Source organism: Gracilinanus agilis, chromosome 1 (genome assembly GCF_016433145.1).
Source record: "Gracilinanus agilis isolate LMUSP501 chromosome 1, AgileGrace, whole genome shotgun sequence".
Classification (NCBI taxonomy): Eukaryota; Metazoa; Chordata; class Mammalia; order Didelphimorphia; family Didelphidae; genus Gracilinanus; species Gracilinanus agilis.
The window spans coordinates 15,724,963-15,743,995 of NC_058130.1; positions in this window are offsets into that span (position 1 = coordinate 15,724,963).

The window sequence follows — 19,033 nt, forward strand, 5'->3', positions numbered from 1 at the left end:
GGTGATAATTAAAATCTTTATGATGTCTATGATATTTCAGATACTTAAGGTACTTAAAGTGTTTAAGAACTTTATTACTATTTGGACAGTAAGGAGGAGCATACATTGAAAGGAGTAGAAGGGGAGAGAGCAGAACAGTTTGACTTGATTTCCCCCCCCAAAAAAAGGTCAGAGGAAGAGAAAGAAATACCTGTGAAGCAGAAAAAAAGGAGAAATAGGAGGTAATTTATCTCATGTGAAGAGTCAATACAGTGGAGGAGAAGATGGGGGTGCGGTGAGCAGTACTTGAATTTTACTCACATGGAAATTAGCTTAAACTGGGAATAACATGCATACTCAGCTAAAAAACTCTCCTTACTCTATAGGGAAATAGGAAGGAAAAGAGAATAAGAGAAGGTGGGGGTGGGGGGAAGAGTCAAACTGGGGAAGGTGGTGGCTAAAAGCAAAACATTTGAGAATAAGGAAAGTGCAAAAGGAGAGATATGGATAAACTAGGGAAAAATAAAATGGAAGGAAACACACAATGATTGTGAATGTGAATGGGAAGAACTCACCACAGAATGGAAAAGTATAACAGAGTTAATTGAGAGTCAAAATCCCACAATACACTGTCAACAAGAAACACATTTAAATCAAGGAGATACAAAGTAAAAATAAGGAAGCAGAATCTATTATGCTTCAGATAAAGAAAAAAACTGCAAGGGTAGCAATCATGATCTCAAAAAAAGCAAACAAAAACTGATCTAGTCAAAAGAGATAAGGAAGGAAATTACATCTTGATAAAAGGCACCATAGATAATGAAGCAATATCAATACTATATGCACCAAAAGGCATAGCATCCAGATTTCTAAAGGAGAAGTTACATGGGTTACAGGAGAAACAGACAGCATTAATTAATTGGAATTAATTGGAATCTAAATTATTTTATCCTAAAGAATGAATAGGTTAAGGAACAAGTGACAGAAACAATCCATTATTTCATTAAGAAAATTACAAAGAGGAGATGACATACTACACATTTATGAGATGTAATTAGGGGAAAATTTATATATCTAAATGCTTATATAAATAAAATAGAGAAAGAATATATCAGTAAATTGGGTATGCAGTTTAAAATAAAAAACAGAAAAAGAACAAATTTAAAATCTCCAATTAAAAAACAAATTTGAAATTCTGAAAATCAAAGGAGAGATTCATAAAATTGAAAGTAAGAAGACCATGACACTAATAAATAAGACAAGGAACATTTTTATAAGAAAAATCAGTAAAAAATGGATAAACCATTGGTGAATTTGATTAAAAAGAGAAAGAAGTCAACAAAATTACCAGTATAAAAAATGAAAAACACAAAATTACAACAAATTAAAAACAAATTAGAGCAATTATTGGGAGTTATTTTGCCCAACTATATGTCAATACATCTGACCATCCAAATGAAAATAGATGGATATTTACAAAAACATAAACTGCTCAGATTAACAAAAGAAGAAGTAGAATACTTAAACAACTCTCTCATAGAAAATGAAATTGAACAAGCCATTGAAGAATTTCCCAAGGAAAAGGCTCGGGGACAAATGGATTCATAATAGAACTCTACCAAACTTTCGAAGAACCATTAACTCCAATACTGCATTAACTATTTGGGAAAATAAAGGAAGAAGGAATTCTTTCAAATTCCTTTTATGACACAAAATAGAATAAAAACAGAGAAAGAAAACAATAGACCAATCTCTCTAATGAATACTAATGCAAAAATTTTAAATAAAATACCTGCAAGGAGATTATAGCATTATATGACAAGAATCATACACCATGATTGAGTGGGTTTTTTACCAGGAACACAGGGATAGTTCAATATTAGGAAAATTATTAATATAATTGACTGTCAGTAACAAAACCAACAAAAATCATGTCATTATCTCCATAGATACAGAAAAAGCCTTTGATAAAATACAACATTCATTTCTTTTATATAAAAAAGAGAACATTGGAATAAAAGGAATTTTCCTTAAAGTGATAAATGGTATATATCTAAGACCATTGGCAAGGAGGCATTGGGTGGCTCAATGGATTGAGAGTCAGGCCTAGAGACGGGAGGTCCTATGTTCAAATCTAGTCTCAGACACTTCCTAGCTGGGTGACCCTGGGCAAGTCACTTGACCCCCATTGCCTACCCTTACCACTCTTCTGCCTTGGAGCCAATACACAGTATTGGGTCTAAGATCAGCAAGCATTATCTGCAATGGAGATAAATTAGAATCCTTCTCAACAAGATCAGAAATGAAGCAAGAATGTCTATTATTACCACTATTTAATATTATACTAAAAAGTCTAGCTATAGAAATAGAAGCAGAAAAAGAAAATAAAGAAATTAAAATAGGCAACGAGGAATCAAATTTATTATTCTTTGTAGATAATATGATGGTATACTTAAAAAATTCAGGAGAATCAACCCCCAAAGGAATTGAAATTATTAACATCTTTAGCAAAGCTATGAGATTCAAAATAAAGCTACATATATCATCAGCATTTTTATCTACGACCAACAAACTTCAATAGTAAGAGTTAGAAAAGGAAATTCCATTTAAAATAACTATAAATGGTCTAAAAACCAAGGGGGAATACTTATCAAAACAAACCCAGCAACTATATGAACACAATAAAAAAACACTTTTCACACAAAGAAAGTCAGACCTAAACACCTGGAAAAATAATATAATTGCTCATAGAAGAGTTAGTATAATAAAAATGACAATCCTACCTAAATTAATTTGCCTATTCAATGCTATACCAATAAGATACCCCAAAATTACTTTCAAGAACTAGAAAAAAGAATAAATTTTAGCCTTAAGAATAAAAGGTCAAGAATATCAAGGGATTTAATGAAAAAATAATATGAAGGAAGGAGGCCTACCCATGCCAGATCTCAGACTATACTATAAAGTAGTAATCACCAAAACAAGATGGCATTGGCTAAGGAATAGAGTAGTGTATCAGTGGAATTCAGACTGGGTAATTAACACACAGTAGTTACTGATTGAAGTAACCTAATGTTCAATAAACCCCAAAATGCAAGCTATGGGAGAAGAACAGACTCTGACAAAACTGCTGGGAATTCTGGAAAACTATATAGCAGAAATTAGGCAAAAATTGACATCTCACACCTAAACAAAGAAAAATTCAAAACAGACACTTGATCTAGAAATAAAGGGGGTTACCATAAACAATTTAAGGGAATACAGAAAAGTTTGCCTGTTAGACCTTTGGATAAGGAGAGAATTTATGATCAAATAAGATATAGAGAACATAACAAAAGATGAAATGAATAATTTAGATTACATTAAACTAAAAAGTTTCTATATAAACAAAACCAATACAACCAAGATTAGAAGGGAAACAATAAATCGGGAAACATGTTTTTATAGCAATTGTCTTGTACAAAAGCCTTATTTGAAATGAAAATTTCAAAATTTTGAATGAAAATTTGAAATGAAGTAAAATTTATAAGAATACAAAGCATTTTCCAGTTGATAAATGGTCAAAGGAAAGCACAGGCAGTTCACAGATGAAGACATTAAAATTCTATAATCATATGAGGAAATGCTCCAAATTACTATTGATTGGAGAAGTCCAAGTTAATCACCTCATACCTATCAGATTGAATAATATGAGCAAAAAGGAAAATGATAAATGTTGGAGAGGATGTGGGAAAATTGGAACATTAATACACTGTTGGTAGAATTATGCATATGCTATGTTTCTGCATATGTATATGTATTCTGCATATGCAGAATGATGCACCATTCTGTTGATCACTATGGACTATGCCCAAAGACCACAAAATTATACTTTTTGACTCAGCAATACCACTACTGGGTCTAAATCTCAAAGACATTAGAGATAGGAGAAAAGGATCTTCTTGTACAAAAATATTTGTAGTAGTTCTTTTTGTAGTGGCAAAGAATTGGAAGCTAAGGGGAGTGTCCATCAAATGAGGAATGATTGAACAAGTTGTGGCATATGGTGGCAATAGAATACTATTGTGTCATAAGAAATGATGAAGAGGATGAGTACAGAAAAACCTGGAAAGATTTATATGAACTCATGCAAAATGAAGTGAGCAGAACCAGGAGAACAGTGTTTACTGTATCAGGAACATTTTATGATGATTGACTGTGAAGGACTAAATTATTATCAGCAAAACAAGATTCCAAGATAACCCCAAGTAGCTTATGATGAAAGTGGCTTATGATGAAAAATATTATCCACATCCAAGGAAAGAACTATTGGAGTCTGATTGCAGATCAAAGCATTCCATCTTTCACTTCATTTCCTTCATGAGCTTTTTATACAATGTGTAATATGTGTCTTCTGTTGTGACATAATAAATATGGAAATATTTATTGTGTGAAAACACTGGCATAAGCTACATCAGATTATTCACCATCTCGACAAAGGGAAGGAGGAAGAGAAAGGATGGAGGGAGAAAATTTGAATCGCAAAATGTCAAAAAATAATAGTCAAAAATGATTTCTACATGTAATTGAAAAAAAGTTTTTAAAAGTTAAAACAAAGAATTGAATGAAGACTTCTAAGGCATGAGGGAAAGTGAGTATGGCGGATTAACCAGAAGACATGGATGAGAATAACATATAAAGAGGTATGAGAAAGGGTTGCTTTCTATCTAGCAGAGGAAGTACTCATATCTAATGAGATCCACTTGAAACTTAATAGATGACTATGAGGGATTACTTTACTATCTATGATCTTCAGTTTTTGTCATCTACAAAATGGTTATAAAATTACACTTGCCACCAAAGTTGTTTTAAGGAAAAAGCTTTGTAAACCATAAAGACTTATAGAAATGTGAATTATTCATAGCGTCTTTATTATTAAGTATACTCTTTTCTCTGCTACTTATTTTCCATGGAGCAAGTCACTTAATTTCCCTGAATTCAGTTCCCTCATTTATAAAATTTGATAGGGGTGGAATGCTGGACCAGATGACCTCTAAGATAATTTCTAGCTCCAGATCTTTGATCCTGATTTCAAAAAGTTGAAAATGAGAATTGTGTGGGGCAGCAAGGTGGCTCAGTACCAGGCTTGGAGTCAAGAAGACTCATCTTCCTGAGTTCAAATTTGACTGTAGACATTTACTAGCTGTGTGACCCTGTGTGAAGTGTGAATCAAGCTTTATTTGTCCATAAATCATCAACTTTTAATTTAATCAACCAAAAACTGAAAACACCCCTACTTAACACTTTGTTAGCCATCAAGTAAGAGAATTCACAAGTCACTTACTTAGAGAGCTCCACCCTTTTAACTCAGTCAGGAACTTGTGAATCCTTTTGATAAGAGTTTACACCCTCAGAAGACAGGAAGTGATGTGGAAAAAGGACTATAAAAGGTGAGACTATGGAGAAGATTCATGCATTTCATTCCTTGGCTCTTTAAAGGATTCTGCATGATTCTGTGCTGGAGGCTTTCTGGGTGAATGACTGGAACTGAAGGAAAAGGCTTACACTGATGAGACCCACGTTGAAGTGAAGACATTATTGGACTTCCACGTGGAGATTGAGACCTGAAGGAGCTTTTGTCAGAGTTGAGCTGAATTTCTTTGAATTGGCAATTATAGGGTATTTAGCTAGGATATTTAGCTAGGAAATATTTTCTACTTTTCTCTTACATTTCTCTCTTTTACCGTATTTATATTATATTATATTATTAAGAGCTACTAACTTTTTTTGATGTAAGAAGTTAATTACTTTTATAAAGGGTGACCACAATCTCACTTTTATAATTCTCATATTTTAGTCAAACCCTAAATTTAATACCTTACACCTGGACAAGTTATTGACCTCTGTGCCTCAATTTATTTATCAGCTGGAGAAGGAAATGGCAAACCTCTTCGGTATCTTTCCCAAGGAAACTCCAAATGGGGTCACAAAGAGTTGGATATGACCAAGTGGTTAAAGAACAACTTGTTTTCAAACATTTCCAATAAGACCTTCATTAAACATCATTCTACTTGCCAGGTATTATGTTCTGAGGCAAGTATACAAAGTCCTACAAAAGGTACTCCTGACATTTGAGGAGCTTACTAAATGCATACAACCTGAACGTCTAAGTATGTCCATAGTTTACAGTTCATTTAGATAAATCCCATTTGACTTGACTTGCCAGAGCACCCAGCAAATGATTTTATAGAGTGACCAGAAACCTAAAATTGACACCATATGGAAACGGAGTGCACATATTAAATCTTGTGCTGCAATGTTAACGGCATCCTGATTTGTGGCTGCAAGTAATAAATGAATTATATTAATTTTGTAGCTGCAAGCTAATTTCTCCAGAATTACTTTTTAATAACCAGCATCATGTTGGCTGCTAAGATTTAAATACATTTAAGAACAAATTTGTAGACTTTTAAATAATGCTAGATTATCATTTTGAAAGCCTAAGAGTTCATTTAATATTTCCCTTACACTGAATAATTATAGATAAAGTATTTTGCTCCAGCTGGGTGGCTTAGCAGACAAGGAAGGCAGGCAGGCACTTTTAGCACTTTGAGAGTTAACAGCCCTCCTGCAGCCAACTCCTGGGGACAGTATTGTTAACATGGGCTTTCTACTTTAAACACTATTTAAATTTATCTCATAATTCAATTTTTATCTCTCCTTCAGCTCAAAAATATTGCATATCGGTAGTTGTACAAAACTTGACAAGAATTCCGTTTGGTATTTTAGACTCCCAGGGGGCATTCATACCTCCATTATTTGAGTAAGCTAGTGAATAATTACCTGTGACATAACTTCTTTCCCCCATTTCATTGCCAGGACTTTGGGCTCATACAGAATAGGTTCAGTCCTGGACAAAACCTTAAAGGTCAAGTTTTCAATATGCTAACTTGGGGTTATTCTAGGTGCCCCCAAATAAAAATGAGTTATGGCTCATGCCTAAGTTCTTCACAAATAAGTAAGGAGGGGGTCCTCATTGTATATAGTTATCTGGTATACAATATGAGTATCAAATATGGTTAACTCATTTTCTCTACAACAAACAATACATAAGATAAAAGAGAATAATTAATACCCCATAACAAATACATAGAGTACGCCCATAAGCCCATTAGACTATAGATTCTTGCCTCAGATCCTCCTGGAAGATAACGACCCTTTGATATGCTTAGCAAACATACTTCATGTGCCTTCCATATACACTGTCCCCAAAAACATTACCAAGGATTGGTACAGTTCAGATTTCTTGGTTTCCATGATATGACTTTGATCCTCTAGATTCAAGACTTATCTTCTTTCTTCTTCAAATTGCATATTATTGAAGAAATCCATTCCTCTGAGTGACTAGTATTCAATTCTTCAACTTAGGAACTCTCTACTTCTTAGTAACTGTAGAACATTCTTGGAAAGCCCATTTCCCAGAACTCTGATCTCTGTTTTATGTTCAGAAAAAAAAAAAAAAGAACAGGAAATAGTTAGGAACCCAAGGGCCATGAATTTCCCTTCCAGGCCATGTAGGTGAGTGTAGGCAGTCTGCTATGTATTTCTTTTACCAGATACCATTTGATGTGCCTTCAAAACGGAGATGTCTTCTGGTAAGAGTTCATCCCTCTTGACCATCAGTTATCAATTGTCTTCTGGAAGCAGCCTCATTTACTGGAGATCAATGGGAAATTTTCTCTTTGTCCTCCCAATAGTGACAAGAGCACACATGTATTTTGATGAAAAATTCCCTTCTACTAAAGGTCTATACCTTGAAATCTCATTAAAGTGATAGGGGAAGGGGAGAGGACTCAAATTGATCAGGGATTTCCTGATCATCCCTGTTACACATGATCAGCTAGTTGCCAAAGTCGATAGAGCACTGGGCCTGGAGTCAGGAAGGCTTAAGTTTAGATCCAGCCTCAGACATAAACTAGATGGGTGACCCTAGGCAAGGCACTTCACCTCATTGCCTGAGTTTCCTCAACTATTTTTGGGATAATTACAGCAACTATTTAGTAAGGATGCTGTGAGGATTCAATGAAATAATATTTATAAAACACTAAACACAGTACCTGGGATGTACTATTGTTTGTTCAGTCATTTTTCAGGCTTTCTGACTTTTTGTGACCCTATTTGAACTTTGCTTGGTGAAGATACTGCAGTGGTTATTTAGATATCTTTCCTAGTATGCCTGTATTCAGGACCATGTGGAGTGAGGAAAAACCAGTAATGGACAGCCTAGTGAAGAAACCATTGTTACATTCCAGGCCAGAGAGACTCATATAAGTTAATAAGACAATATGCAGCTGATGGGGATCATTATGTATGACTTAGTGAGCTCTTTTACCATGTCAAAAGTAGGGGACAGTTAAAGAAGAAAATTGTTATTACAAAGACCCAGACAGGTTAATAACATTTCTTTCCAGCCCATACTTTCAATATAAATAGGGATAAATATAAAAATTTGATAAATAAAACTAATAGATAAAAATATTCTCTATATAAAATCTTTATTGCATGAAGTATTTGCCAATTACATGTAAAAATCTTTTTAACATTCTTTTTTATTTTTTTATTAAATTTTTAAAAAGTATTTTCCCATGATTACATGATTTGTGTTTTCTCCCTCTCCTCTTCCCTCCCTGCCTCCCAAAGCTGACAAGCAATTCCAGTGGGTTATACATATATTATCACAAAACTTAAAACTTAAAAATCTTTTAACAGAGTTATTTAAAAATATTAATTAATTTATTTAGAATATTTTTCCATGGTTAACGATTCGTGGTTTTTCCAACTCCTCTTCCCTCCCACCTCCTGGAGATGACAAGTAATTCCACTGGGTTAGACATGTATCATTGTTCAAAACCTATTTCCATATTATTCTTATTTGCAATAGAGTGATCTTTTAAAGCCAAAATCCCCTTTGAACCATATGATCTATCACATGTTTTTCTTTTGCTTTTCTAATCCCACAGTTCTTTCTCTGTATGTGGATAGCTTTTTTCTCATAAGTCCCTCAGGAATGTTCTGGCTCATTGCATTGCTGCTAGTAGAAAAATCTATTACGTTCAATTGTGCTACAATGTATCAGTCTCTGTGTACAATGTTCTCCTGGTTCTGATCCTTTCACTCTACATCAATTCCTGAAGGTCTTTCCAGTTCACATGGAATCCCTCCAGTTCATCATTCCTTTTAGCACAATAGTATTCCAACACCATCAGATACCACAATTTGTTCAGACATTCTCAAATCAATGAATACTCCCTCATTTTCCAATTTTTTGTCACCACAAAGAGCATGGCTACAAATATTTTTGCACAAACATTTTTTTATCTCTTTGGGGTACAAACCTAGTAGTTGTATTGCTCTATCAAAAGGCATGTAGTCTTTTAAAGACCTTTGGGCATTGTTCCAAATTGCCTCCCAGAGTGGTTGTATCAATTCACAACTCCACCAGCAGTGCATTAGTGTTCCAATTTTGTCACATCCCCTCCAACATTTATTGCTTTCCTTTGCTGCCATATTGGCCAATTTGCTAGGTATCAGGTGGTACCTCGGAGTTGTTTTTATTTGCATTTCTCTAATCAAGAGGGATTTAGTATACTTTTTCATGTGCTTATTGATGGTTTTGATTTCTTCATGTGAAACTACCTATTCATATCCCTTGACAATTTGTCAATTGGGGAATGGCTTGATTGCTTATTCATTTTACTTAGTTCCTTATATATTTGAGAAATCACACCTTTGTCAGAGAATTTTGTTATAAAATTTTTTTCTGTTTGTTGCTTCCCTTATAATTTTTGTTGCATTGGTTTTGTTTGCACAAACCCTTTTTAGTTTAATGTAGTTAAAATTATTCATTTTACACTTTGTAATGTTCTTTGTCTCTTGCTTGGTCTTAAATTCTTGTCTTTCCCATAGATCTGACAGGTATACTATTCTATGTTCACTTAATTTTCTTATAATTTCCCTCTTTATGTTTAAGTCATTTACCCGTTTTGAATTTATCTTGGTATAGGGTTTGAGATGTTGATCTAAATATAATTTTTCCCATATTGCTTTGTATTTTTCCCAGCAGTTTCTGTCAAATAGTGGGTTCTTGTCCCAAAGGCTAGAATCTTTGGGTTTACTGTACACTATCTTGCTGAGGTCATTTACCCCACTTCTATTCCATTGATCCACCCTTCTATGTCCTAGGCAGTACCATATTGTTTTGATGATCACTGCTTTATGATGCAGTTTAAGATCTGGTACTGCTAGGGCACCATTCTTCACATTATTTTTTCATTAGTTCCCTCGATATTCTTGATCTTTTGTTCTTCCAGATGAACTTTATTATAATTTTTTCTAATTCTATAAAAAAGTTTCTTGGTAGTTTGTTAGGTATGGCATTGAACAAGTAATTTACTTTAGGTATGATTGTAATTTTTATTATTCAGCTCATTCTACCCACAAGCAATTAATGTTTTTCCAATTATCTAGATCTCATTTTATTTGTATAAAAAGTATTTTGTATTTGTGTTCATATAATTCCTGAATTTGTTTCGGTAAGTAGATTCCCAAATACTTTATATTGTCTGGAGTGATTTTAAATGGAATTTCTCTTTCTAACTCTTGCTGCTGAGTTTTGTTGGAAGTGTATGGAAATGTTGATTATTTATGTGGGTTTATTTTTTTATCCTGCAATTTTACTAAAAACATTAATGACTTCCACTAGCTTTTTAGTTGATTCCTGGGATTCTCTAAGGATATAATCATATCATCTGCAAAGAGTGTTCATTTAGTTTTCTCATTACTTTAATCTCTTCAATTTCCTTTTCTTATCTAATTGCTATAATGAGTATTTCTAGTACAATATTAACTAATTTTGGTGATGATGGTCATCCTTGCTTCACTTGATCTTATTGGGAAGGCTTCTAACTTATCTCCATTGTAGATGATACGTGCTGATGGTTTTAAATAAATACTGCTTGCTATTTTGAGGAAAGGCCCTTTTATTCCTATATTTTCTAGTGTTTTCAATAGGAATGGGTGTTGTAGTTTGTCAAAAGTCTTTTCTGCCTTTATTGAGCTAATCATGTGATTTCTACTAGCGTGGTTGTTGATATGGCCAATTATGCAGATGGTTTTCCTAATATTAAACTATCCTTGAATTCTTGGTATAAATCCCACCTGATTATAGTGAATAATGCTTGTGATAACTTGCTGTAGCCTCTTTGCCAGTTTTTGATTCAAGATTTTTGCATCTATGTTCATTAAGGAGATTGATCTATAGTTTTCTTTCTCTGTTTTTGGTCTTCCTGGCTTCATTGTTAATACTGTTAATTTGATTCTCTTCTTTCTTTTTTTGAATTAGATTAACCAATATTTTATCTATTATATTTGTTTGTTTTTAAATCCAGCTCCTAGTCTTTATTTATTAGTTCAATAATTCTTTTACTTTTAATTTTACTAATTTCTCCTTTGATTTTTATGATTTCCAACTTGATCTTTATTTGAGGGTTTAAAAAAAACCTAGGTTTTTTTAGTTTTTTCTAGTTTTTTAAGTTACATGTCCAATTCATTGATCTTCTCTCTTTCTCTATTTTGTTGATATAGACATTTGGGGATATAAATTTTCCCCTGATCACTGCTTTGGCTACATCCCATAGATTTTAATATGTTGTCTCTTCATTATCATTCTCTTCAGTGATATCAGTAATTGTTTCTTTGATTTGTTCCTTGACCCACCAGTTTTGAAGAATTACATTATTCAGTTTCCAATTAATTTTAAATTTGCCTCTCCATGAATCCTTAATTATGATTTTATTGCACTATGATCTGTAAAATTGTATTTATTATTTCTGCTTTTCTGAATTTATTTGGGATGTTTTTATTCCCTAGTACAGTACTGGAGAAGACATGGCACATGTGCAGAGCTGGCACTTGGGGAGCTGCTCTGTTGCCCTTCTTCCCAGCTCCTTAGGATCATTTCTTGCATGCTTCACTCCTCTGTCCAGCCCTCAAAGCTTGCCCTTCCTTCCTCAGCTCTCTCTCTGGTAATGTGGAGGCTCACAGACAGCTTGGATTTTCCCTCTGGGGGCTTAAACTTAGAAAAGATTAGCCAAAGCTGCCTGTCATGGTCAATCTTTGTACATGTACCATGTGCTGCTGAAAAGAAAGTATATTCCTTTATATCCCTATTCAATTTTCTCCAGCTATCTATTAACTCTATTTTTTTCTAACATTTCATTCACTTCCCTTACTTCTTTCTTATTTATTTTTTTTGTTTTGATTTGTCTAGTTCTGATAAGGGAATGTTGAGGTTCCCCTACTAGTATAGTTTTATTATCTATTTCTTCTTAAACTCCTTTAGTTTATCCTTTAAAAATATGGATGCTATACCATTTGGTTCATATATGTTGAGTACTAATATTTCTTCATTATTTACACTATCTTTTATCAAGATATAATTTCCTTCCACTATCTTTTATCAAGATATAATTTCCTTCCTTGTCTCTTTTGATCAAATCTATTTTTACTTTAGCTTTGTCTGAGGTCATGATTGCTACTTTTACCTTTTTTGTCTCTGTTGCCGTCAAATAGATTATGCTCCTGCCTCTTACCTTTACCCTGTGTGTGTCTACCTACCTCAAGTGTGTTTCTTGTAAACAACATATGGTAGGATTCTGGTTTTTAATCCACTCTGCTATCTTCTTCCATTTTATGGGTGAGTTCACCCCATTTACATTCATAGTTATGATTACTACCTGTGTATTCCCCTCCTTTTTTACTTCCTCTTTTAATTCTAACCTTTCTCCTTTCCCTCTTTCCTTCCCATCCAGTGTTTTGTGTTTAGTCAATCTCCCTCCTTTCCCCTCTTTTATATTTCTCACCTTTCCACCACCTCCCTTCTTATTCCCCTCTTACTATAGGGTCTTTTGATCACACCCCCACATCCTGACCTCTCCCTCTCTTGAATTACTCCCCTCCACCCCCACCTGGTAATTCTTTATGTGATATATTTTACCCCATTTTACTTTTTTGTCCCATTTCTCTTAGTATTTATCCTCTTTTTCACCCCTAGTTTTATATATTTTTGATATATCATCTTAAAAATGCTTACTACTCCATCCTCTATGTATACTTCTTCTAACTACTATGAAAATGATGACAACTTTTAAGAGTTACAGATATCATCTTTCCATTTAGGAATATAAGCTATTTGATCTTATTGAAGCCCATAATGTTTCTCTTTCTTATTTACCTTTTTATGCTTTTCTTCGATTTTGTATTTGGGCCTCAAAATTTCTGTTTAAATCTGGTCTTTTTTTTTTTTTTTTTTTTTTTTTTAGGAATACCTAAAATCTTCTATTTTATTAAATGACCATACTTTCCTCTGAAAGAATATAGTAAGTTTTTCTGGGTAGTTGATTCTTGGTTGTAAACCCAATACTTTATAAGTTGTCTCTCCTGGATCAGTTTTCTTGGTCATTTGTTTTTTCAATGAGGTATTTAATATTTTCTTTTATTTTTTCATTCTTTTGACTTGATTTTATTGTTTCTTGATGTCTCATGAAGTCATTAGCTTCTAATTAACCAATTCTAATTTTTAAAGACTGAATTTCTTCCATGACTTTTTGATCCTCCTTTTCCTTTTGGTCCATTCTTCTTTTCAAGTTATTCTTTTCATCCTTTAAATTTTTTTGCCTCATTCTGCAGGTGGTCAATTCTGGCTTTCAAGATACTATTTTCTTGTTTTAATAATGTGCCTCTGTTTCCAGATGGCCTATTTTGTTTTTTAAGCTATCACTTTTCTTTTCCCATTTTTCTTCAATGTCTTTTATTTGATTTTTCAAATCTTTTTTGAGCCATTCAAGAGCCTGAGTCGAATTCCCTGGATTTTTTGAGGTTTTGCTTTGGATCCTATCATCTTCTGTTGGTTCTGTTCTTTGTTCTTTATCCCAAAAGAAGCTTTCAATAATTACTCCCTTCTTTTTCTCCTGTTATTTACTCATATCTTTTCCTCCATATAGATTGTAAACTTCTTCCTCTGCTCATTTACTGGACCTGGGTGTTTTGAGCTGCTCTGCTCTGGAGGGAATCTTCAGTCTTCTCTCTCCTCTGATGGAATACTGGATTAGATCAGTTGAGCTGACCTTCTGATTTAATCTTCCCTGAGGACAATTCTTCAGCATAGCCAGCTTCTGCAGAGGCATGCCCAACCAGTTGTTTCATCCCCACAAATTCCTTCCTGCTAGCTACTGTCAGAGCCTTGCACCTCACATGTTAGAGCTTATGTGTTCCATCATGGTTGCAGCCTTCATCCCAGAATCCCATAGTCAGCCTGTGTCTAATCTCAGGTCTCAACTCAGTAGGTGGGTGAAGGGGGCTTGGCTATCCCAGTCTTATTTCCAGTCTTTCCCTTATATTGTGGAAATTGATTCTCTCTCTGCCTACCTTTCAAGTTTTGTTCAGAAGGAGAGTCCCGTGACTCTGTCTTGTTTTGGGGTTTGAATTTCTATCTTTTTTGAAGTGCTTTTTAAAGATTGATATGGAAGGATAGTCAGAGAGGTTTCATCTTTTGTTACTCCTTAGTCATCATCTTGTCTCCACTCCTTTGACATTCATTAAAAAATTGCCTTTCAAATTCTCTTTCCAACCCCTCCCATAATCCTTGAAAATGCAAGCAAAAGGATATCAATTATCCATGGGAATTCATGGGATACATATTTCTATATTAGCCATATTGCAAAAAAAAACCCCAAATAGCAAGAAAAGTAAAAAAAAAAGGATACTCTGATCTGCAATGAGAGTTTACCAGCCCTAAAGGTGGATTACATTTTTCATTATGGCTCCTTTGGAATTGTCCTGGATTACTGTATTGATCAGAAGAGCTAATTCTTTCATAGCTGATCACCCTTACCATATTATTCTTATTATGTACACAGATATTCTGTTTCTGTTCACTTTACTTTGCATCAGTTCACATAAATCTTTCCAGGTATTTCTGAGAGTCCTGATGCCATTTCTTTCTTTAAAAAAATGTATAGGTTGTCTCATCTGATCTATTTATTATAGAAATAAAGAAACTTGAGTCCAAGACAGGCATAGAAACTTACCCAAGTTCACACAGTTGGCATATGAACTCAGGTCCTTTGACTCCAAAGCCAATGCTCAAAATTTTTTATTACATTCCAAATCTAACTCTTTAGAGATTTCACAGGACCCTTTTCAAGTGCCCTTAAACCTACACTCCCCCAAATCTACCAAACATCTAATTATTATGCATAATGCCTGCTTCTTGCCATTTCTTTTAATACTTCCATCCCAATCACATAGAACAACTTGTTCAACCATTCTCCAAAGGATCCCTGCCCACACTTTGGATAGAGATAGTAAGCCAACAGGTCAGGGGAATGTGGCAAATATAGATTACTTTGTGTTTTTGTATTTTTTGCAAGGCATGTCATGAAATATCTCCTACAATTCTGGGAAAGGACAGAGGGAGGTAGACTTGACCATAATGCATGTAGAAGGAATCAGACCTGGTTGGTTGGCTGGCCTCAGAGAATCATTTTTGGTAGTTCAATGTGAACTTGGAAGCAAGTCCCCACAGCAACTGCAAGTCTTTCTGCTGGACCTTGTATCACTTTACATTTTATTCAAAGCTTGGATAAAAGCATAAAATGTGCATCAAATTTTCAGGTGACAGGGAACTAGGAGGGATAGTTGACATGCTGAATGACAAAGTCAGGATCCCAAAAGATCTGGGTGGAATGTTACAAGTCAGATAATCATTCAACTAGCATTTATTGAGTGTCTTGATATTTAGTTCTATGCCTAGTACTGAGCTAAGTGCTGGAAATATAAAGAAGTATAGAAGACAACCCCTACTCTTTAGAAACTTCCAGGTTAATGAGATTAAATTCAGCTGGGGGTAAACGTGAAGTCTGACACAGGTTTAAAATGATAAGCCTCAAGAGTAGCAGATGGGAGAGCCAAATTACACAACAGTATGTTTGAAAAAGATCTAGAGGTCTTCATGGAGTAGAAATTGAGGAGAAGTCAGTTGATGATATATAAACAAGAAAGCCAATATGGTATTGGGCTGCATTAAGTGGGGGAGAACTTCCATGACTAAAACAGTAGCAATAGCATTGTCTTCTGCTCTGATTAGATTATGACTAGAGTAAGCACTCAGTTTTGTGAACCACAGCTTAGGAAGGAGTTTGATAAACTGGAGAATCCAGAGGACGGTGACCAGGATAGTGAAGGGCCTTAAGTCCATATTGTATGAGGATCAATTAAAAATTGTAGGAATATTCACCATAGAGATGAGAAGACCCAAGAGGGACAGCATATTATAACTGTCAGTATATATGAAGGCCTGGCATGTCCAACGCAGGCTGTATTTTTTCATTTGGCTCAAGAGAGTAGAACTGGGAACAGTGAGTGAAAATAGCAAATAGGTAATTTAAGAATAATGGCAGGAAAAATTTGTAACAAATAGGAATGCCCCAAAGGAGAATGATCTGCTTCTAAAAAGTAGGGGGTTTCCCCAGGCAGCTAGATAGTGCAGTGAATAAAGCTCTGGACTTTGAGGTGAGAAGAACTGAGTTCAAATCCAGTGTCAGACCGTTCTAGTTGTATAACTCTGGGCAAGCCATTTAATTTTTGCCTCCCTTAGTTCCTTCAACTTTAAAATGAAGATAATAATAACATCTATCTCACGTGGTTGTTGAAAGGATCAAAGGAGAACACATATACAAAGTACATAGCACAATACCCCCAAAATAGTAGTTGCTTAAATAAATGCTCCTTGCCTCTTGCCTGTAACCAGAGACTGGTTGATCATTTGTCAGGCATGTTATGGTGAGGATTCCTTTTGGGACTGGGTCCTCTGATGCCACTTTCCACTGTCAAATTCTGTGATTTTGGCTAGCATTAGAGGGAAAGATGGGGTGGAAAAAGTAGCAAGTGGAGGTAGGAAGGCCTGGTGGTCAATTATTTCAGCCATGTTTGATTCTTTGTGACCTCATTTGGGGGCTCTCTTGGCAGAAATATTGGAGAGGTTTGCCATTTTTTTCTCCATCTCATGAGGAACTGAGGCAAACATGGTTGTGACTTGCCCAGGGTCACACAACTAGTAAGTGCCTGAAGCTGGATTTGAACTCATGAAGATGAATCTTCTTTATTCCAAGCCCAGTTGGTTGGTTCTTGCCCTTTCTATTCAAAGATAGTGGGGGCAAATTACAATGTCCAACTGTGACTGGCCACACCAATATGAGCTCAGAAGACTGTCATGGGTCAGTCAGACACACATGCCTCTAAATTTGTATATCTAAGTTTCTTCTGAGTTACTGCAATTCTGCTTTGCTCATAGAGCTCAGCTCTGTCTTTGATGTGGGCTCCTCGCGTAGTATGGTCCCATTCCAATGTCTCCCTCCCATATCTCAAAATTGATCCTAAAGTTCCTGAGACCTTTGAGATGGAAGTGATTCAATGTCCTGGTGTGGCACTGATGTATTGTCCAGGTTTCACAGACATACCACCATGAGGCTGGCACAGCGACTCTGTAGACCAGCGGTTCCCAAATTTTTTTGGCCTACTGCCCCCTTTCCAAAAAAAATATTACTTAGCGCCACTGGAAATTAATTTTTTAAAATTTTAATAGCAATTAATAGGAAAGATAAATGCACATGTGGCCGTCACCACCCCCCTGGATCGCTGCAGCACCCACCAGGGGGCGGTGGCGCCCACTTTGGGAATCACTGCTGTAGACCTTCAGTTTGGGAGGCAGCCTCTTCTCTCCAGCACTTTCTTTTGGAGCCTCCCAAACACTGAGCTAGTTCTGGCAATGTGCTGGCCAACCTCATCATCTATGTGGACATCCCTGGAAGGTGTGCTGCCAAAGTAAGTGAACCTATTCATAGCATCCAAAATTTCTCCTTTTGCTGTAAGTGATCGTTCCAGTTATGGATGGTGAGATGTTGCCTGGTGGAGAACCTTTTTTTTTTTTTTTGCTGTAGTCAAGCCAAAATGGGCACAAGCTTAGCTTCTCTGGAAGGCCTGGTAGGAAGTTATAATAGTCCAGGCAGATAGTAATGTGGTCCTGTCTTAGGATGACATCAGAGGTGATAGAAACAAAGATGCGAAGACATTAGAAAGGTGGAAGGAACTGCTTGTGGACTGATTGGATTTGAGATGAGCTAGATTCATTTCACAAAAACAGGGAACTGGGAGAAGGTGATTAACTTGGTGATGGGAAGGTTAGTGGGAACCTTTGATTAATTTCAGCAGCCATACTTTCAGGGATTATAGAAAAGGTTTAGTGGGGTTGTTGGTACAAAGGGAAGAACCCTGGTTCTGGAGTTGGAGGAGATGTCCTTGAATCCCAGCTCTGCCAATTGCTACTTGTGTGACCTTGGGAAATTCTTAACCTTCCTGGGCTGAGGTTTCCTCATTTTTAAAAATTAAAAAAAAAACCCTTATCTTCCATCTTTATTGACTCCAAGGCAGAAGAGTGGTAAGGGTAGGCAATGGGGGTCAAGTGACTTGCCCAGGGTCACACAGCTGGGAAGTTTCTGAGGCCAGATTTGAACCCAGGACCTCCCGTCTGTAGGCCTGACTCTCAATCCACTGAGCTACCCAGCTGCCCCTGGTTTCCTTATTTTTGAAATGGGCAGGCTAGACCTTATGGCTTCTAAGGACTCTTTCAACTCTAAATCTGTGATTCTGGGTGTGAGCAAAGTAGGTCTGAGAAGCTGTAAGTCTTGACTATTAATTTTGACTTGGCTGTGAAAGGAAGAGAGAGAGGATGGGGCAGGGAAATGGACAGTAATCAAATGAAAGGTTTTTGTTGTTTATTTTCTAAAGAGGGGTTTCTCATGCACTATTAATCACAAGAGGAGAGGACAGAGGGAAGATGCTAGAGAAAGGGGCAATCTCTGAGTAAAGGAAACAACTTATTTGCCTATCTATTCTCAGGATCTAACAGAGTGTCTAGCACATAGTAGGTGCTTAGATGCTTGATGAATGAATGAATGAA